The sequence below is a fragment of the Centruroides sculpturatus genome, unplaced genomic scaffold (genome assembly GCF_000671375.1).
Source record: "Centruroides sculpturatus isolate CEXI.00-Female unplaced genomic scaffold, Cexi_2.0 scaffold789, whole genome shotgun sequence".
Taxonomy (NCBI): domain Eukaryota; kingdom Metazoa; phylum Arthropoda; class Arachnida; order Scorpiones; family Buthidae; genus Centruroides; species Centruroides sculpturatus.
In genome coordinates this window covers 162,970-187,190 of record NW_019385116.1, presented here as the reverse complement: position 1 = coordinate 187,190, position 24,221 = coordinate 162,970, and the positions used below count along the sequence as shown (strand labels likewise).

The 24,221-nt window shown below is 27.8% G+C and overlaps 1 protein-coding gene across 1 annotated transcript in view; it reads left to right on the top strand.

Moving 5' to 3' along the window:
• The window catches only part of LOC111634998 (fasciclin-2-like), a 220,431-nt gene that overhangs the window by 53,707 nt on the left and 142,503 nt on the right, over positions 1-24,221 (top strand). The gene's annotated exons all lie outside the window — the stretch shown is intronic.

The window sequence follows — 24,221 nt, the reverse complement described above, 5'->3', positions numbered from 1 at the left end:
TTTTATTATAATTTCCTGTTTTGTGAACTCATACTTTATAACTAAACAGTAATAAAGTATGAGAAATAGATTCTTCGGCTGATATTTTTATATAAAATAAATAAACAGAACTGATTAAAAATAACCACAATTTTTTGTAAATAAACTTTTGTAAGTGTTTTTACAAATGTTTACTATTAGAGACTTTTCGTTTATACAGAAGTTTAAATCAAAAATCAATTGAGGAAAACCATATTTAATTAGGTGAAATTTTCATTTAATGTACTTTTTTAACGTCTAAAATACTTTAAAGGTCGATGACTCGATCATTTTCTGTTTGATTGTTATTACTGTTGGATGCGAGAAATTTATTTTCCTTTATTTATGCATCGCTTCGTTTTCCATGACTACCCTACCGCAGCTAATTGTAACGTGCCTATGAGAAATTAAATATATTTTTTTTTCTATTATTGATATCCGAGATCAAATACCAATTGAGAAAACTCTTTGTTTTAATAAATTGCAACATGTTGCACGTGGAATTACGGGTGAGTGAATCAGAAAAATAGTTTGAAAATACTTTTTGTAAGGTTCTATTAGTTCCACATTACCTTATTGCATGAGTTTATAATTTAGAAAAAGTGTTCAATTCAACGTAGTAAATTATATAGTAAAGTATCAAAAAATGAAAGAATAAACCATAAATAATTTGGGGAAAAAAGTATCTTTATGCGGGTGTTAATCCATATACAAAAGAAATTCCACGAAGGATTTATTTATAAATATTTAAAATTTTAATATAACTAACTTGTATTTTTATAGTTTTTCTTACTATTTCTATGAATTTTTAAGCATTTTCTTCGTTATTATCTATCAAATCTTTGTTACGTCAGTAAATAGTGTTGAATGCTTAACTGACAACGTTCCTTCCACATGACAGATTGTTTCGAAGTAAAACAATCAAAGACAAGGTCGACTCTGATTCATTGCACTCTTTCGTCACAACCCATTGGGATCTATGTCATGCTTCATTTGCTTAATTTCCAAGCAAAGTGGACAGTATATTAAATGAACGAATTTGTATCCTAAACTGAAAATATATTTTGTGTAACGGTTAATAGTTATTGCACGAAATTCTTGTTTTCTTGGGACAAGGATGCGACGTTATCTCAATTTTATCGAGACTCGATGTAACCTACTTTTAAGTAATAAATTTAGAGATGTCTACATTTTTTCATATAAATTTATATTCATAAAATCGATGTCTAAATATAGTTTTTTTTTTATCATTAACAAATGTATGTCAGTAACATCAGTTTAGATTTCTTATTATGATATTGTATAACCTAAATTCGCATATATATAAAATCCATATTCATAAACCCAGATTTGCTAATTAGCAGCGTGTATTAATATGAAAAATAACCCAATTCTAATTAAAATTATATAAATATACAATATTCAAGAATATAATTACAGTGGACTCTCGCTTCTCGATATAGTGAACTGTCAAAGGATTAAGCTAAATCATTTGCAATATTAAGCATTCACTATACATGTAAATATCAGCATCAAAGGACCTACACAATTGTTCACTACATCAAGAATCCACTGTATATTATATTTAATATATATTTATGTTCTTGAATATTAAATATTCTCATTGAATAAATTTCCTAATAGTAAATATAATAATTTTAAGGTAGAATTTATTTTTTAAAATATAATAAAGTAAAGTATTGGTCCTGCGTAAGATCTTCGTAGTAAATAACTATAGTAAATTAAATTTATACTAAAATTTAAAATATTTTAATTTTGTGGATTCCTCATTTAGTGACCATCCAATATAGTGACAGTTTTGTTGATCCTTGTTGCTATTTATTTATACAGTGAACCACGGTACTGGACCTAATGGATGCTTTAATTCAGTCATTCGAGTGTTCACTATATCGAGAATATTATTTACATAATTTTTACCTAATCGTTTATTATATCAAGAGCACTATTAATAGCAAGGACAAACAAAATTGATCACTACACTATATCAAGAATCCATCATACTGTATGCTTTTAAATTATAAAATATTTTATAAGCTCTTGGANTTATGTAATAAAATATAATGTTCTTTTGTAGACTTTAAAAAATTTTTCAATATTGTTTAAAATATATATGATATGAATAAAACTATTTTCAGGAATATAGTTGAATCTCAAATTACTATTGAGCATACACAAATAGGATAAAAATGTCCAAATAATAGTTTAAATAGTTATAAAATTTATCATATCATGAAAGGTTATTGCCCTAATTCCCAATCATGAACAATTATTTTTTCATGTCTAGATTTTTATTTCTTTGGATGAACATCTTTGATTTTGATGATTTATTAATGGTAACCTTGGTATAAAAGCCACTATTTATTAATGTTTATATGTTAAGTTTGCATTGTGATATTATTAAATGTTAAACATTTAATAATTAATCATTTATTGAATTTTTACTTACTTTAATGATTTGTGACTCTCTATCATCAATTTACCAAAAAGATTATAATCTCCCCGATTTAATGCATCAGCTGCAGATACTGTGCGATTGGTTTCTGTTATAACATGCTTCACACGTTTATGTATCTTATCTTTATAATCTAAATTTTTTAACTTGTAATCTTAGGAACATAATCGGAAATTTCATTTTTCTTATTAAACCTTGATAAAATTACTCTTATGTTCAGCTACTTAAAGTTGTCTATCGGAACCGATAATCTACAAAAGATGAATGATGATAAGGATCCATAAACAATGGCTATTAAATTATCGAGTTAATGATTTCAAAATTAACTAATGGTAATTCTGACACATTCGATTACACGAAAAACACTTCACTAAATTCGCTATAAATGCATTCTTCTAAAAAAATCCACATTGAATTAAATTAGTTCGCGTTGCATTTAATTTAAATGTTTAAAAATTTAAATTAAAACGTAATATTTAATCGATTTTGATGGTTTTCTTTAAAAAATTTCAAGTGTTCTCCTAAAAAAATTTCTTAATGCGTTTAACAAGTCGCTTTATCGATTTAAGTGCATTCGATAAATACGTTTAGTTTAAAATTTAGTAAATTTAGTTGAAATTTTATAAATATTCTTTCATAAATTAGCTATTAAACGTTTCAAAAAATAAATTTTTAAAATGTTTTACTTTTGATTTCTGTAAAATATTTATAGAAATTCTACTGAGTTAACAAGTCGCTTTATCGATTTAAGTGTAAACGGTTAAATTCGTAAAAGTTAAGTAAGTTTAATTGGAATTTTATAAATGTTCTTCATAAATTAGCTGTAAAACGTTTAAAACATATGTATACAGTGAATTCTCGATATAGTGAACTCTGGATAAGGACTGAACTATTGTTCTTAGCAAGGACCGACAAAACTGTTTATATTTTTAGTTGTTTTTTCCTATATTATGTGAAGAATATTTTTATAAATAGGATGTTTTTAGATTAAAAATTTATGTTTTCGAAACCCTTGTTAATATTTAGAATGGATCGTTTCAATTTAGAATAATTCAATATTTTTTTATTATTTTTTAAAAATTAGCTTATATAAAGTATTCCAAGAGTTAAACTTTGCTTGTTTCTGTAAAGAGATGAGCAAGCGTGTCTCTGGAATTTCAAATTCCATTACATTCAATAGGAATGTTAAATTCTTGCGAAATACCTTCAATCTATTCAAATGTAGCAACCGCATATAACAAATGATTTTCACTATAAGAATGTTAGCTATGATAGCCAAACCCACACACTAATTACCCAAATTACAAAGATTTTCTGTAACAAAACAATTAGCTGCTACTGTAAGCAACTCGTGATTATTTTCCTGTTTCTTAACCCCCTACTTAGAAAATTAAATTGTGAAATAAATTTAGAAACCACAAACTTTACAAAATATACAAAAAGATTTTTCCAAAAGTTTATTTTAATTTTTAAAAAATTTTATCATTCGATTTTTCTGAAATTTTCTAAATTAATGATTCAGAGATCCTTCTTAAGTGTCTTTAAAGTTATTAAAATTAGTCGTGAATAAAAATAAGTTTAATTTAATAAATAAAACTTATCATCATTGCTTTAAGTAAATAATCAATCAACAAGAACTTTATTTGAACTTTTTACATGCATATATCTTCAAATTTTCAATAAAAGTAAGCTTTAAACTAATTTTTAAAGCTAATTTAAACAAAAAAAAAAAGAATTTCGAAAATGCAAAGAGAAGTCTTTCAATATTCAAATTTCGCTTGAGATACTGTAAATATTTTGAAAGATATGTGAATTAACCGTTTTCGAGTATAATTTACTACAACAATTTTAATAAATTAACTTATTTGAATCGTGATGAATTATAGTTCTTAATTATTTTTTAATATACATACAACTGATGAGAAATAAACATAATTGTAATCAAATAGTTTGCCACAAGTATCCTTCAAAAGCAGAATATCAAAAATCTGTGTAGAGCAATTTTTTTCTTTAAAATTTGACGTTAACTTTTATAATAGATCTGGATAAGTCTGAGGAGTATTTAATTGGCACGCTTTCGTACGCAGTTGGAACATGGATGCCAACTGTGAAGAGTAAAGCGCTATCAAACCACCCACTGTATAAGTTTTAATCGTATTTTCTGACACTGCTGACACATAACAGTAAAATATTTATCGAAAATAAACAATTTATATTTCTCTACATCCATTATTTCTTCTGATTAACGAATTTTTCTTTGAGAATATTTCTCAATTACGTGCATAAAAATACAAAAAGTTCAGATATTGACTTTTCATTAAATTAGATAGCATTCGTTGTTGTAGAATTTGGGAAATATAAAGTAGATCGAATAAACATTCATAAGATCCAGAAAATGTATTGTAGACCATTAAAGAATTTGATTTCATGAATTAAGTATAATACTTAACGATAGTGAAAATGACTACTGAAAGCCATCTCACAATTGGAACAATGGATAGTAACGAGTGAATTGAAAGATATCCGATACTGTTCCATTCAAAGTATAGATGTAGTCTTTCCTATCATTAACTCTTGAATTTATGAAGAAAGTTTTCTTCGAGAGTTTTCATTCATCTTTTGAGTCTTCTATGTATTTCGTTTAATGCTGCTTACATTTCAAAGCGGCAATATGTCATTAGCGAAACATTATATCTCATATTGATATATAGCTATCTCATATTGATCTCATATTGATATAGGCTATACATTTAAGTAAACAGTTTATCAATGAATGATTTAGAATATTGAATAAATCAATACATAATTTATGATTATCATATCCATGAATTACCTCTACCATTTTCCATTGGTAGAGATAATTTTCCGCATGATTGGATCTAAATTGAGAAAATATAAATTAACCAAAATACCATAGATATCAAATTTTGGATATTTATATAAAATTATAAATATAGTTTTACAAATAATCAATAAATTTGCAATAAATATAACTATAACGACAATTATTTATTGTGACATCGTCACGGTGCTGAACTGCAATTTTTAATCATATTTGTAACTTATTTAATTTAAAATATATGCTCTCCACCTCAAATTAGTAGTGTTTTGTCCCTGTACAGCAGTGTTCCGCAACCGGTGTGCCGTCACAAAGTGTAAGGTGTGATGTGAACTTTTACATATTCTATTAATTTCAAGCTTTATTTATATATTTTTATCACAGTTGCTGTGTTTCTTATGCTTGTATTTCAAGTGTTATATCATAAGTGCGGCAGCACTTATGAAATAAGATGATGATCGTTTATTCTTTATTACAAGCCACGCATTTTTATGTATTTTAAGAAATTAAATATAGTAGAGCGTCGTTTATCCGAATCAGTTGGGGACTGGGGTTGTTCGGATAACTTATTTTTCGGATAACCGACTATGTACGAAAAAATATATTAACCTATCCCGTGTTGAAATTTTTCTCCGTTGCGTGTCGCTTTGCGTTGAATTTCCGTCGATGTTAAGCCTAACATAAACTTTTTAAAATAATAATCGTGGCTATTGTATCGTTAAAAATTATTTCTTTATTTTGTACAAACAAAATAAATATATTTAAAAATATGAAAACAATTAAAAAAAAATTATACTTCAGAAGTTAATTTAGTATCAGAAACGTAAAATATTTGAGTAGCCCAAGACATAGCCAAAGATTGCAGCGCCACAGCACTAGCGAAAATTTAAATTTGCCAACTGGAATTCTTTCGGATAAACGACGCTCTACTGTATAAAATAAATTTGCTCACGGGTGTTGATGTCTGTTTAATAATACTGTAATAATAATAATAGGTTATTGGCATTACGTAATTCTATTAATAGTATCATATCATACGCTTTTGAGGGGAATAACATTTTGGTGTGCCGTGTTGAGACATGTCCAGTCATGGGTGTGCCGCGAATAGAAAAAGCTTGCGGAACACTGCTGTACAGTGTACATCATACTTTAACAATAGAGTCGTGCCGGTCATCTATCTAACTCATTTCAGGTTTGTATTTGTTTGAATAATGTTTTGATATAATGTTTGAATTGAAATAACGTAACTTCCGGTTTGCATCGGAAGTTCTTATATAGTTAATCGGGGCCTCCTGCCCTAACTGGTCTCGACATTCATAAATCTAATACCATTCTCGAGATTAAGGAAGGACATTGACGGACGGACAAACGGAGGACAGTGGGAATTTATAGGTCTACAATTTTTTCAAATTGCAGCTCAATAAATTTTTGAAAGTAAAGAATTTTAAACATTTTAGCAGGGCTGTGGAGTCGGAGTCGAGGAGTTTTGGTGTTTTAGCCGGAGTCGGAGTCGGAGTCGGATGGTAAGGAAAAGTCGGAGTCGGAGTTGTAGTCGGTAGATTTTTACGCTACTCCACAGCCCTGGCAGGACTGTGGACTCGGAGTCGGAGTCGTGGAGTTTTGGTGTTTTAGCCGGAGTCGGAGTCGGAGTCGGATTGGTAAGGAAGAGTCGGAGTCGGAGTTGGAGTCGGTAGATTTTTACGCGACTCCACAGCCCTGCATTTTAGAACTATATTTCCATATTTTAACATTTAAACCTCCTTAAAAAATGTATGCTTGAAAATTTCATTTGTAAAATCTTTATGGTCTGCATTGTTTGTTAGAAGAGAATTTTTTCTATTTTTATAAAAAAAATTTTTATTTCTTATTTATATTAGTTTATATCTTTATATTTTCACGTGGTCAATTTCGATTTAGCATCAAAATTTGTTCATTTCTGAAATTGGCACTAAATAGAGTATGGTGCAAACTTGAAATACTTCAATAAGAATGTTATGTTATATAGTAATGAGATATACACAAGTTTGTTATCAACATATTACATAACTTTCAAACACAAACTCAATGTCATTTACAGTGCTGTATAATGCAAACTCGCGCATTTTAATAATTCGTAGAAAGTGAAATATTATCTATTTATATTTATAGGAAAGATCCATTCACAAGTTGGCATTTTAAAAGGTGAGGCTATTTAGTTAGGGCATTATATAAAACTTCAGAAAATTCAAAATATTGGCTTGAATTTTGATGATATATACAAAAATATAATCATTGTATTTTTACTTATTATTCCTTTGATTACTTTTGACCCTACTGGGACAAACAGTAACGAAGAAAACATTATAGGAAAGAAAGACAAATTTGAATCGTTCACTTCAATTATATGTTAAAAAATTGAATTATTCGTGCTGCCCTAGTCTTTAGTAATCAGTGTTCAAGAAGAAACTAATATTTAAACTGGATCTTAATGATTTAGTAAAGAATGGTTAAAATGACTCTTGTCTAAGAAAATATCGGGATTGTCAGACAATGCAGTCTTTTGTTCAGAATTTTAAATGGGCCATTGATTATTTGACATTTCCAACGAGTAAACTTGGAGGAAAAACATTCTTTTCTTAATTGTATAAGTTTGTAATGAGTATGGATTGAACTAATTCTCGCGCAAACTAGATAAAGATGGAGAAATTCGATTCTCTTACCCTAATGCATACTTCTTCATCAGTTGACACAGTAAATTGCTCGAAAGCAATTTCGATATTGTACAATAAAAAAGCAAATAAAAAAGGTTGCCGTTGAAAATATATTCAAAAACTGTTTGAAATTATAAAATTTGAACTTTTCACAAATATTTTTTTGAGGTTTTTGCACAAAATTGTAAATAGCCTACAAGCCGCTGTATACATGAATCTCTAATGGTTCCCAACCGAATTGCCGCGGCGTACTAGTGTGCCGCGAGATAAATAAAAAAAATTAAAGTGAAATAATTTAAAATTTACAAAAAAGAAACAAAATGTACAGTACTTCTATACGCTATTAGCTATATTTCAGAAGTTTCTATCTTTAAATTTAATATAGAAAAACTATTAAAGAGAGCTGTGTGATTGATCTGTTGACCAGTCAAGTAATATTTAATTAATAATAAAGTACACCAAAACCTTCCCATGATTGTTTGTGTGCCATAAATCTAAAAAGGTTGAGAACCACTGCCCTAATCAGTTGCAAAGGATGATTCACACTTTCGTGTAAAATGTATTTAATGTTTTATAACATTAAATACATTTTGTACGAAGTGCAGACTGTCAGTTATGATAGCGCTTCTTCTGTAGAAAGTTTATATTTCAATGTAGTGTGAGACAAAGTATTTTTTCGATAAATGTTAATTGATGATGTCATCGACGATAAAATAACATCGATGATGCTAAATTAAAGGATGACCAAATGGCCGATTTCGTCTACATTTATAGAAAATTCTATGCATGAATGAATCCAAAATATGCAGATTTTATTCTGCATTTTAGATTTTTAAATAGAAAATAATGAAATTTTCTAACGTATAATTTGTACCATTTGTAAACGTATACAGTATGTACCATTTCTAAAGATATTTTAAAGATTTGAAATTAATTTATGTCATTTTATCGTAAGAATTAACAATTTTTAGGTAAATCTAACATAAACGAAACAAAAAATACAGAAAACTTTCCTTATAAGAAAGCGAAAACAAAATATTTTTGTTGCTAATTTCCGTTTTATTGTCGAAAATGAAATATAACATTTAGATTACATGTTTGAACTATTTGCTATATCTAGCACAAGATAACATTGTTAACAACGATAAAATATTGGATGGTTTGTTTACAGTTTACACCCGTTTATCATCAAACGAATTCACACGATTTGAAAAGCATCAAATTTTTTGTCAAAAAATCGGAATATTGATGTTATAATAAAATATTTTAAATTTTCATTCTGATATTCAAAAAGTAGAAGAAAAATCACATTAAAAAGATACTCAACATATTTTTACTTACAGCATTGCTTACTTCAGATCACAAATATGTTTTCAACTTATGTTCAAACTTCACTTTTTAGTTCTGATTTGATAGTAGATTGAATTAATTACTGGTGTAATTTTTATGAGTTTTGCAAAGTGAAACAAGAATTTCCTTCATATAATACTGAATCAAGCAATAACTATTTATCATTCTTCTGATGTTATTATGATTAAGCTCCTTAAAATCTCTTGTAACTTATAATTATATTATTTGATGGTACTGATATCATTCAAGAACAAACAGGAATATTGAATAAATAAGTATCATCATATTGTATTTATTAAAATTTGCAAAGCATGTAGTAAGTGGACTAATTAAGGACTTATGCTTTTCAATTGTTCCTTAACAGGTCCCTTTTTGCTATTGACATCTTTTTGTTTTTTGAACAAATAAAATACTTCAAATTTTTCTTTATTAATAAAACACAGTTTTAAATATTTTAGCTTTTGTAAGTAAAAATAACATTAATTTATAAGTGTAGGAACCACTAAGGGTCCCTAAGTTTTCTACCTGCCAGGGAAAAAGTCCTAAACTTCCCCTCTAAACAACACTGGTTATTATTATTATTATTTATTACAAATAAATATTGTTTAAGCTTAAATAAATAATAATTTTGAACAATTTTGAATATGATGATAAAGTGTTAAGCAACATACAGTATCTTAATTGTGGTGGCTAGCAGTTGAATGCTAGACTACTGAATGGACAAACTGGGTTCAAAAGAAGTGATAGATTTCTGCCTATTGTTAATTCATGTGAAGTATATACAGCCTCCTTTTTAATAGATACCTGGAGGGTAATCTCCATGGGATAAAGTTGGCATTGGTGTGGGATTGGCTACCCAACCACTTCTCTGTCAAGATATGAATAGAGAGGGTCATACATCGTCTCTTCCTGATGCATCTTTATGGTGTGATATAAAAGGCTCTTTACCTTATCTTAAGCTATTAAATTTAAATTAGCAATCATTATTACAAACAGCATAAAAATACTATATTTTAAAATTGACATATTTACTTGAACAAACTTTAATTATGAATAAAATCAAAATATTTTTATTCTTTTTTAATGTGTTTATGTTCAAGTTCAGTTCTATCTACTTTCATTCATGTATTTAAACTATTGACCAATTTTTTATTTTTATATTATTCTTTCATGTTTTTACTACCACTATACAATCAGATTTTACTTTGAAGTGCAGTAATACTTGTTCAAAACAGAAACCTGTCTAAATGAAAAAAATTCTTCAGAACAGAGCAATTTCTATGTTAAAAAAACTTATTCAGAATGGTAAACTGAAAAAATATTTGGTACTATACAATTCCAGTTTATCCATCTTTTACTATACCATAATTTGACTATTACTAGCATCTATATAAAGAATAAATGTTTTTTGGAATTAATATATATCATTTGCATAATTAGCAGGGCATATAGTTTAGCTCAAACATATTAATGAATGTGTTGACTCAAATATGTTGAGCCCTGTCTTTCACTATTTGCTACCTCCATTGCAGATATAATTTCCTTTAATCTGCAAATTAGCATAGTACAAATTTTTAAGACTTTTGCACTAAAAAAATAAATTATGCAGTTTGATAGCAGATATTAGCATTTTACTTTCCTGGATATATACATAATAAGGGAAAGTATTGGAATTGTGTCAAATTTGACCCTCATTTTTTTTGCAAATCTCCATGTTTTGAGATCTCCTGAACTCAAAAATATCGAAAAAAGAGGGAAATGTGTGTGTGTTGGCATCAATTTTGTTTAATATCCCAGGATGGGTTAATAATTAAGAATCAAAATTTGGCATGGTAACTTTAGTGTAAGGGGCATTGAAGCTATTAAATTTTGATAGTTAAAGGTCAAATTTGTGAGGAGAGGGATCATTTATCATGTCTCAAGAGGAGTCAAACTTAATACAGATTTTACAAGTTATTAGCATTTACAATTTTTTATAAAACTCATTCCTATCTTCAAAGTTAAGCTTTTTGCCATTTTGTAATAATAATATAAATGGTGCCCCACACAATTTTATCTATTATGATCAATAATATAAAACTTATTTTTAAAATAAAATTTCATAATAGCTGGGAGAGTTATGCAACTCATTATAATTGTAAGTTGTAATAAACACCAATTTTCTCCTTATCAATATTCCTTCTATGGATGCTGTATGGCTACCAATTGCTTATGCATTTAACTGGCAGGATATCATGTTTTGTACTTGTTTCCTGGCTTAGAAGGAATATTGAACATGGGTCTGGCTGGATACATGATGATATGGAAAAAATGCTCTCTTAGTATCCATAGGGCAGAAAATGTTTAAAAAAATTTTTTTAATTTAGAATATAAAATTTATAAATGTTAGAAATTATCATTGATTGCATAACTAAATATAATAGAAAAGTACTGCACTGTACATTACTTGTATTTTATATATGAATATGATTGTTTAAATTTCAAATTTTATCATTGGAATAATGGGCTGCAATTTGAAAAAATTGTAGATCTATAAATTCACACTGTTATCTGTCCTTCCTTAACCTCCAGAACATAGTTAGATAGATGAAAGCTGAGACCATATATGGAAAACTTAGGGACTGGAGGCCCCGAATAACTATATACATGAACTTCTGATCAAAACTGGAAGTTCATGTTATTTCAACTTTTATGCCTTTGTGTCCTTAACTTAATAGGTGATAAATAAAAGACTGTTTTTTCTGATTTGATTATTAACTTGTAGAACCAGTTATCCAGTGTAATAAATCCTAGTAATAAATTAAGTTATGTTATTACAATTCAACAATTTTTCCCTGAAAGGAGTTAGATAGATGACCGGCATGACTCTATTATAATGGGAAAAGTATGATATACAGGGTAAAGACACTACTAATTTGAGAGTATATATTTTAAATTATTTAATTATATCTTGCAATTTACTTTATAAAAAATGAATATCAAATATTTAGTAAAATCATTAATGTAAAGCATGGGTACCTGCAGAAAATTTTTCAGGAGAGAAACTTGGAAACAAATAATTATATCAATAAATGTTTATTTAATTATTTAATTTTATGGGGTCTGCAATTTGGTATACAATATTGCATCAATATAAAAAGACAGATAAAGTGTCCCTTGGTCGAAAGTATAAGGTATATCTCAATCACTTTGATTATAATTTGTGGAATTTTTTACTCACTTCCAGGGCTTTTCATGAACCAGAAGGAGCCAAACAGGGAAAGTTTCGTGTTTGGCTCCTTCTGCTGATGTCCATGTTATAAAATATCCTTGTAATATATATCAAATACAATAAAAAATATTAATCTTAATATAAGGTTGCTGATACCATAGAGAATGAAGAATATCTAATATTCTTTTGCATTAAAGCTTAACCTTTAATGCAAAAGAATATTAGATATGATATGTATGTGAAACAATCTGAACTATGTGCTTTGTAATAAACAACAATATTCTAAATAGTAATATTCTAATACATTTCTTAATTTGATACTATAAAAATCAGAGACACTCACAAAGAGGGAGAGACCAGAAGGAGCAATTGCTCCTCCTAACATTTACTTTTTTTTTTTTTTTGAATAATAAGTTTATAAAAAAAAAAGTATTTTCTAAGAGTAAATTTATTTTAATAGTTATTACACTGAAGTCACAGTGATATATATTTGACAAGAATGTCTTCTAATTTTCTTTAAGTCATATGCAGAAACAGTACTATTTGGAGAACCACATTTTCTAGGATAATCAACATTTTTTTAATACATCCTTGTTGTTCATTTTCTGTAGGAAAAAGTTTAAATAGAAGCAAGCTTTACATCTCACAAACTATGGATCAGGTTATAATATTGATTAATCCAAAAATATTTCTTAAATTTAGAAACTAAATAATATGTTTTTCAATTTCCAACATTTTTTTCTGAGTGACAAAGACTAATCAGACAAGGATATCATCCAATATATTTTATTACAGTTTTTAAAATATATTGATATTGGATGATATCCTCATTTAATTAGTCAGTGTCATTTGGAAGAAATGTGGCTGTTTATGATTGGGAATTGGAAAGTGTGTTGTTTAGTTTCTAAATTTACAAAGTATTTTTGAATTAAGAAACAAGCTTATGATTAGTGAATCAATTTGTTGATTAATTGCTTTAAATCCTGTATATGTCCTTGTAGTAGAGAAAGTATATGTCCTTTTCAAGTCTGGACTGTTCTACCAATGGACATTTAAATTTTGTAATGTGTGTCTTTCAGGAAACTTACCAGATTTATCACTAGACAGTATCCATATACTAAATCTATAATATAAACTTTGACAAGATGATGGTAACCATAAGGACATATCAGGTGGTGGACCAGTTTTGGGACCTAGTTTAACTTTCCCAAGGAATACTTGCTTCTCAGTCAGGATGTTTTTGCAGCATTCTTGTTACAACTAACCTGTGAACTAACATGACTGTTGGAGTGCATGCTTGCTCTGTTTCATTTTTTTTCGGTAAATCTCTGTATTCTCCTGATGACGACTATAAGTTCGTCGAAAGTGCTTGCGATAAAAAACGTATCTGATCCATTATTGTCAAATTGCAAATTTTGTCACTATCGCCCACATAACAAAAATGCACTCTGTTTTCATTACTGGACAATTCATATTCAATTTATACAGCAAGAAAAAAACTTCAAAATTTTTTTCCCTACTGCACAAATATCAGTTATTTTTTTGGCCAAGCTGATAAATCCCAACATTAAAAATAAAATTTTTTAACATCAGCCAACATTAACATTAACATTAGCAAACCACCAAAAGAGACATTAAATAAAAAGGTTGCTGATACCATAGAAAATGAAGAAACTACAGGTATTGATAGTGGAAGTGTGGTAATTATGTTATTTATGTCAACTAAATATTTTGTTTTCATCTGTGATTATAAATTCCTATAAACAATTTTTCTTTATCACAACAAGTTTGTCATCAGATGTAGACTTATCCTATATTTCTAATTAGGCAACAAAAGAACTACTGAACTTTTTTAGCAAAATAAAATCATGGGTTGGGTTTCATGCCTTCTTGGACTGTACTCTAAAATTGGAACTCCTTCTTCATCACTAGACGAGTTGTTAAGTGAAGACGTTTCCACTGTTGGATACATCCACCCATTACTAGCCCGAGCTAACTCAGCGCCCTAGGCAAATGACTTTGATGTCGCCCCATTTTAAAAAAATTGCAACAATATAAAACACCAATGTAAAATAGATTCTGTATTTTACATTGGTGTTTTATATTGTTTTTATTGAATATGCAACACGCAATATCGCAATCGTGAGACTACGGCATTACTTTCAAAATGGCAACTCGCAGGTCAACACGTGAGAAAGGATTGTGATCAAAAAACATTTATTTTTTCATTATTTATTGTAATTTATGCATGTACTTTTGCCATGCCACCCTCCAAATTCAAGCACCCTAGGCCTTTGCCTAGTTCACCTATATCAGTGTTTCTCAACCTCTAACGAATTGTCGCCCCCTTCAACATAGTATCGCCCCCTTCAATAAAACCGTTACGTAGTATCGCCCCCTTCACTTCAAAATTCCGATGTCGAGGGCCAAGGCTAACGTCAAATTAGTACTGCATTGAATAGACTGGTGACTAGTGTAATGTTATTTGTTTAATTATTGTACGATATAACGAATAAAATATCTAATTATTCTTAATATAATGTTTTACTATATCGCCCAGAAAATTGTTTTTCGCCCCCAAAATATAAATTGTTACTAATCACCCCTCAACATGAAAAATCGCTCACATGGGGGCGATATCGCCCCCGTTGAGAAACACTGACCTATATGAATGGGCCAGCCCTGCATCCACTATTAGAATGATATGAATCAGTGCATATTCTAATGTGCAACTGGACACAAAATACATAATGGAAATTTTGAATTTTGCAGTGGAAATCCCATATTTGTGCAGTAATTAATTGTCTGATTCTGGATGTTGTAAGTACTTTTTTCTTCTAATTATGTTAAAGTTAAAATATTTATCTAAATTACGCATTATATGATAAAATCTGTTCAAAATGGAACCTGAATGAAAAGAAAACCAGCTTAAATGGAAAAAAATTCTTCAAAAAATTCTGGAAAAAAGAATCTGTTCAAAACAAAAAAAGTATTCGATACTGCGCGATTCTGATTTATACAGATTTTACTGTATATTTTATTCAGCCACAAAAAAAGAGTCATGGAATGAACATTGGTAAGATTTGCCATTTGTATTAAATATATATAATAGATATTTTTTTATACAGTCACATCAATATTATCATATAAACTGTAATCCACAACCGCAGCTTACTTATCATATAGTAAATTATATCACATGCAGGCACACAGTACACACTGCATATGTCTAAAGATTAAGATTGAATAGGCCTAATGATTGAAATTAATAAATAATTATAAAAATATAAGATTTGTATTAAAATCCTTATTTTTCATTTTTCTTTTAGAAAAGCTTATTAATGTGTGTAGCTCATGCTCTAAAAACGAAAGTGGAAATTAAGTACTGTATTTTGAAAATTGTTATACTGTCAAATGAGTGTCACTCCTTTGGATCTCAATTCATTTTGCAATCATTTAAATAACAGGATGATAGTTTTAAACATTTAAGAAAATGTGCATATTTTTCAAATTTTCTTTGGCCTAAAATCGTTGTTTGAATATGGAACATCACTGTCCATTTATCCTGTTCCACAATTGGATGCCTTGCAGTTTTTAAAAAGTTACGTTTTTCAATGAAACTCACTTTTTATACTGTAGCATCAAAAATGGTAGTTTCAAAAATTGGCCAATGGACAGAGTTGTGGAATTGTATAATCAGATTTTTTATCTGAAGCCTTAATTCACAACTAATTTTATATTAAAAAAATGTCCAGACATGGAACGGTCTTTCTTAAAGTCTTGTTTCTCAGGATTACATTCTACAAAATTGCAGTAACAAGGAATATAATTCTATCAACTTTACATTACTATGTTAGTTTATACTGTATGTCCAGTTCACTGTATAGTATCAAAACTTTTACCTTTATCCTGGAAATTTTATTTATAATTGTCAAAAAACATTTTTCAGCCTTATTTATAAGTTCTTATTACTGTGTTATGTAATAACAATGAAATAAAAGAAAACTGGATCAATGTAGTCCATATGCATTACCAATACATTTATTGTATGTACTGTTCATTTTCTGATAGATATATTTAATGCACCATATTTATGTGATTCAACATTTCATATTTAAGAAAATGATGTGGTGGCCAATCCATAAATAAATTTTATTATTGGGAAAATTAATGAAACAATGATCTATAAAAGGTTTAGATCATTGTTTCATTCATTAAAGATTTAGGTATTTATATTTTATAATGCAACATGTATATACACACAGAACTAATTATTATATTACCTTAAAAAATTTTTTCATTAATTTTACATGAAATTGGCTTAAAATGAAATAGTTTTTTATATTTCTAGATATGTATTATAATTTTATTTTGTTACATTTACTACCCACATCAGCAATAAACATAATATTGTTTTATACAATTTCATTGTTTAAATTGACCATATAGTTAGTCAGAAAATTCCATTTGATTTAATCTTCTGTAAATTAATATTTAAATTGTATACATATTTAAATTCTAATCAAGGATTTATCATCATGTTAGGTAAATGAAATTCCTTTATTATTTATTAAGTCTATATAAAGTTTATTATAACTTTGAATTTTTATGCAATAATGTGATAATTAGTGAGATAAGACATCAGATAATATCAAAAATTCCTAATTTCTCATTCATGTTATCAGTTTTATTATTCATTTTTTCTCATTTTGTAATTTATATCTTATGTTATAATTTCTACATCTTGAAATATTAATATGATTATCAAAGTAATGGAGAGAATTTTTAATTCTTGTATAAATCTTGATTGCATAATACAATCAAAATGATGATTAATTTTAAAATTTTTTGAAATGGGACTCATTGGGATATTCCAAAATTGAAATTCTTCAATTTTGAATTCATTTTAATTAGTTTGAAAGAAATTTTCTGGAATTACAGTCTGTAGCACAGGATTAAAATAGCTGTTTTTTATCTTTGTTTACCATACATTGTTCTTTTTCATACTTGTTATTACTATTCATAACTTTTAACCTATCTCCTTTATCAGCTTCTAAATATGATAAGAAATAAAAAGTTATATTTGCAATCATCACCAAAATTTTGCAAAGGAAATGAAAAACATAAGTCAGATCTACAAAGTGACATCAAAATCATCTGTTATTAACAGAAATGATATATACAATGATCTTATGATTTTGAGTGAATTCAAACATAGAAGAAAATAGCAGAAATAATGGATAAATTACTACTAACTGAAGTTTAATAACTACAGTTATTAAATATATTTGTATAATGATGTTAAAAACTGAATATCTTGAATTATAGGTTTTTCATAGTTAAATTATCCTGTTTATAACTGTGTGATAAAAAAAATTAAGTAGCAATTAAAATAATGAATTTATAGATATATTGTAATAGTTTATAATAGAATAAAAATTTTAAATTTTTAAATTTTAATTCTTTATATATAGCTTTCAATAATTAAAAGCTTTAAATATGATAGGAATACTTCTTACTAGTGATGTAACGAATATTCGGTTACTATTCAGTATTCGGCCTATTTTTCGCTATTTGGCCGAATACCAAATATTTAATCACTATTCAGCCGAATACCAAATACCTAAAAACAGGAGTAAGAAATAACAAAAACACAATAAATTAATCATTTTGGTATTTAGATTTAATATTATTGGGTTAGTGTTGTTTGTTTATATTTATTTATAACTTATAACATGCACAAAATAAAAAAGTGTGGTGTTCGTGTAGTTGAGTCAGTACGATCCACGAATGAAACGCACAGAAAGGAACATGCGACAGTTACAATAATAAACACTTTCCTTTATTTTAATACGAACAGGTTCGGTTTTATCAGGAATCCCAACTGATTTGTGCAAAACTTTACAATGTGAGGGGTATCAACAGAAAACCTTTCAGTTTTACAATAAATCGCGGTATGAATTCTTACAGACACATAACAATTAATATTCTATAATCGCGTAACTTAAATCTAACTTAATCCTAACTTAAGGCTAACTTAATACTAAGGAAATGACAAGGAAGACAGGACTGCAGGAAGGTAGAAGAAAAGAAGAGATAACTTCACCCGGGCCTTTCCTCTTATGTTCTGATGTCTCTATGCTTTGGGTAGGACTCTCTCAATGACGATGGCTTTTGCTTCCACTATGTTCTTAGCTCTCCTTTCTTTCCGGAAGGTCTTAAACATGTCCGTCGTCGGATCTCTAATCGTGGAGATTCCGTTCTATCTGGAGGTGTCTGCAAGCCTTATGACCTGATCGTGGATCCTCCTCAGTCCGTTACTCGACTCTCCAAAGAACTCCTTTGTTCTTCGCTACGAAGTCATGTTCAGATGTCTTTTCGACACGTCTCGCTCTCTTCGTATCTCGTCGACCTGTCCTTTTCCCTCTCTATAGTTTATTGTTCTTTTTGATTCTCAGAACGATTAATCCTATACGTTATTGTTCTTTCCGATTCTCAGAATGGCTAATTTCACCCAAAGGCTATACTGTCATTTGGAAGGTTCTTTCTAGAACCTTCCAAACAGACACAAAGAACAGACAAAGGAAATAGAAGAAATAGGGAAAAAGAAAGATTGGAATTATAACTATATACAATTAAAATACATATGTAGATATGGCTGACGGCCACAAAAGAACATAATATTAGTCACTTGTATTCACAATTTATAATTACAAAGATCAGCACACGTACACACCTATTTGTTCGAGAATTGTTGCACATCTGAGGGTTTGACCCTGCCTATCCTTCTTTTTAAGCGCTCGTCTTTGCTCTTCCCTTTATCTTTCCTCTATCGCTCTAGTTCATGTATGCCTATGCATACATCATAATACGACCTCACGATACTTTCGATTGGTCACTTTTCTGTCATAGATTTCCCATTTTACAATTACGTGACTCATAGCATGGTGCTAATGGAGAAAAGAGACAGATAGGATGTCAGTATAAGTCACAGTTATGATTTCACAGATTCGAAACAGCTTGGTAGCCCAAACAACCCCAGGCTTTTACCCATGCATGCTAAGTGACTTTCATTACAAGCATTTATCTTTCCGAAGTCTATGACAATTGTTTGGCATTCATGGGCGCAAATTTAGTGCCAATAAGCTGCCTCGACTTGTTCAAGGCAGCTTATTGAGTTGATAACATAATCGAACAAGTTGATTATGTTATCAACTCAATTTCATATTTATTTTCATATTTTCACTTCGCGGTCCTTCTCTGTTCTTCTTCCGTTATTTACACGTGTAGGTCATTTCATTGTTATCCACATTTGATATCATCACTTATCACATACTGCCATGGCAGTCTTGTCTGAACTGTCAAGAATTAACACGATTGGTGAAGCATAGTGACAGTGGGCCAATAGAGAGCAGGGTCCTCGCCATAATGCGGTTTGTGCGCCAATTTTCTTATGTGCATTAATCAAGCTGAATAGTTTGGCCGAATATTCAGTATTTGGCCTGAGGCTGAATATACTATTCGTTGCAACACTACTTCTTACTCTTGTAGATGTTGGTGTATTGTTTACAGAAGTCAGTCAGCTTTGGATATTATTTGATAAGGGTTAAAAATGTCTAATTGTACACAGCACTTACATAATAAACTGAAAAATTAATGCAATATGTAAATTATAGCTGACTAAACACAATAAAGTGCTAGTAATTGTGTCATCTTCATTGTAAAATATGTCACTCTTATCTTTATTTCCTGTAATGTTTCTTCTTATTCAAAAGATATTCTTACTCATGTAGTTCATATTTTTGATGATAATTCTAAGGCCATGCAACAGATGCATCAATCAAAATGCAGTAATCATTAAAAATAGGTTTAAGTAAAAGTTTTGTAAAAAGTTAAATAACTTTTTACAAAACTTTTGATAGTGTTTAAAATTAATATATCAAAAGTTTCTTAGGTTTTATCATTAGAAGTGCATCAAAATTTAATAAATATTTAAATAAGCATTCTTAAATGATGCTAGCTAAAATCAAAATTTAGCTGAAGTTAAAAATAAATAAACTTTCATTAAATTATATATGAACAAGAAAGAAAACTGTTATTTAAGATTTTTATAAAGCGTTAAATTAATTATCTTTAATAGACTCTATTAAAAATTCAAAAAGTCAGTGGTACATAATGGATTTTGAGTCCTTGAATAAGTGACTAAGTCACAATTTAAAGAATTGAGCTAGACATATATTGTTGAAAGCATATAAAATACCAGTAATACTAATTGGTATTATGCATGCATAATTTATTGGAATCTTATAACTGATTATACTGTGACACTATTTGATCTTAACACAAGATGTAACAATGTGTGTGTTTGTATGTTGTCAGATGACATAGGAAGGTGTGATAAAATCTGAGGTTCTAAAATTCATTTTAGGATCTCTTAAAATTAGGAACTTTACACAAATTTCTTTTGTCTATGGTATAATGCACTATTGCAAATATTATAAACAGGGTGGTGATTAATTTAAACATTGAAAAAAATTTGTTTTTTGCACCTTAATTATTATTTAGTATGTCATTATTATTCTGGGTTCTCAAACTAAATTTTTCTTCTTTTTTTTATCAGTAATAATGTTATTAGTATTAGATTTTTCTCAAGATACTTTTATTAAAGTTTTGAAATTTATTAATAATCTTAGTTTACAATTTATTTAAATGATTTTTAAATGTATAATTAATTTAGTTATTAAATATAGAAGAATATTATAAAATACAAAACTAACATTAATTACAAATTTACTATTTAATAAAAACAGTAAAAAATTTAGTCATAAGTTAGTAAACTTGAATTCTTATTAATGTAAACAGAAACATATGACATTTGTTTTCCTTCAAATGTGCAGGTAAAACTTTTTAATCCTTACTTCAAGCCAAGAAAGATTGTAACTGTTTAACTATATTTAGGATTTGCCTTGACAGAAAATTTAAACAAACATCAGTTGCTCCACAGCTGTTTATTTTAATATTACATCAGATTTAAAAACTTAAATTATATTAAGAATTTGAAATTTAAATATGTTTGATAACAATTTTTTGTTCTTTTGCATACAGATTAAACTATCTTAAAAATAATATTTGTACTTATCAGAAGAAGAAATTGTGTTCTAAATACATTATCTACAAAACGTTATTTCTACAGACAATTTATTAATGCTTCTCTATTATAATTAATAAATTATAATAATTTATAAAATATTATCGAACACGGTATGGAAATCTTTTAATGCAACAATGAAAGAATGTGAGAATACCATTCCAATCTAATAATATTGAAGATTTAATTAGTAAATTAGATTAGTTCTTTTTCATCGTTTACTTTAGGTATCATTCAGTGATTTCAATATTATAATGCTCAATAAACACAAATACTTTATTAATTAAAAATTTGTTAGATTTAATAATCAGCTTTATGAAATAAAATATCCTAGTTTGTATCTGTAAATAAAAATGTAATAGATATAACAGTTTAATAGATGTAAGTTATTATAAATTAAAATATTAAAAAAAGACAAGCCTTAATGAACATACTAAAAACTTTGATGGTATCAACTCTTTCTTTCTGGCTACTTATGATCTTAAAAAAGTCCCAATGTTTAAAAATCCTGAATATAACAATAAATTTTCCAAGAAAATATCTTCTTGTAAAGACAATCAGTTTCATAAAAGAATGATTAATAAAAGAAATAATACATCAAAAATTAGATTTATTAATATAATTCTAATTTTACTTCATTTAATTAACCACAAATAAAATATCAAATGCACACATTTTCCCAGAAAAATTACAGGCATTTTAAACTTTAAAGAAGAATCTTGTAAAATTGACAACATAATTTGTTCATGTAAAGCTGGACAATTGGGAACATTTTTTGCTAATTTGTAACAGTCAAATCTACTCTCTGTCAATTACACTTATGAGTTTCTTTGAATTCTGATTTCTGAATAATCATCTGTTTTCACGTGGGATTAGATTAAAACTTATATCTGGTTCCTGTGTGATTTTGGAATTGCAATTTGGAATTCAATTCAAAAGCTTTGCTTTTCCTATTGCTATTCATCTTTACTCCTGACAATACACAAGAACAATTGAAACGACCCAGATAAAATACTTTTTTCTTAAACATCAGAAGGTGAGCATCTGATAAAAAATGCAAATACCTGGTTCACAAAAATTATTACAAAAAAACAAAAAATTCTTTGCTCATGTATATAGGACAACCTAGGTTTTTGAAGCAGTAAAAAATGAATAAAAACCTCATCTTATATGCTAGTAAATATGGTAAACATATATATACACATAAATTTAATAAAAATATAAACTTTGTAGAAGGTCCTATAAATAATTTTTAATAGCTGGGGTCATGACACTCTTGTTCCTTCATAGTTCAGAATTTATGCAAGAATTATCTCAAATGTTCAAATATGTTTACTAATATATACACTAATATGTGACCTTATTTACATCAGAAGTAATCTCCAGAAATTTCAAATATTTAAATTAAATGAATTATATATATAAAGAAAATTAATTACTTCACAGAAAAATCTATAAACCAAGAAATTCTATTTATTATATATTTTTAAAATTTATAATGTTATTTAGTAATATGATTTTAATTGAATAAAAGTATTATAAGCAGTTATTTTTGTCTCTATGTTTTTCTCTATAATTTTTGTTTTTTAATCAGACATTAATTTTAAAAGCTCTTAAGCATATTTTTAAATTAAAATACAATATACCAAATATAATAGATGTGGATATTTTAATTATGGTGAATTTTTTAAAGAATTCACTAATGTCTAATGTAAAATTTTATTTATATCAAAATAAAATATTTAAATTTACAATTTATTAGATAATTTAAGATTTGAAATAAAATTTGACAAAAATAATATAATTTTTATATAATGAATTAACTGATTTTATTTGGGAATCAGATTTAATGCTTTCATAATTTCATAAAATATTATTATTATTATTATTTTTTTTTTGGTAACTTAAGTAATATAAAGCAAGAAAGAAAAATTGCTTATATGAAGTCATTTTCAATTTTACATAAACATTTGTACAAAAGAAAACAACTGTTTTTGTAAAATTTTGATATTTATGATAAAGTGTATTTGTTGTTTGTTGTTGAATAATACAGTGTTTTATGTTCAATTTTATATTTCCTTATAAAAAATAATGAATGAATGAATTAATGAAATTGATTTTAATATTATGAAATTATTTCAAATAAATATATTGATGAAGGTAATATCCATTATTTTGATGTTGTAGTGGATAAATTCTATGGTTAAAAATTATTATATGGTCTTAATTCATTTAATTTTATAAAAATAAAGACTAAGACAAAAACATTTTGAAGTTATCATATGCATTTCAACCCTGGAAACATTACCAACACTAGCAGAGTCAACTTTTCTTTTTAAGATCTCTGCTTTCATGTACAAACAGCAGTGTAACTAGACCAATATTAGAGAAAGATGTAAATTAGAACATGCAAACCTACATTCATCCTGTACCACTGTAGACATAGCCACTAGTATGTGGATGAAGAGATATTGTGTATACATATGTATAAG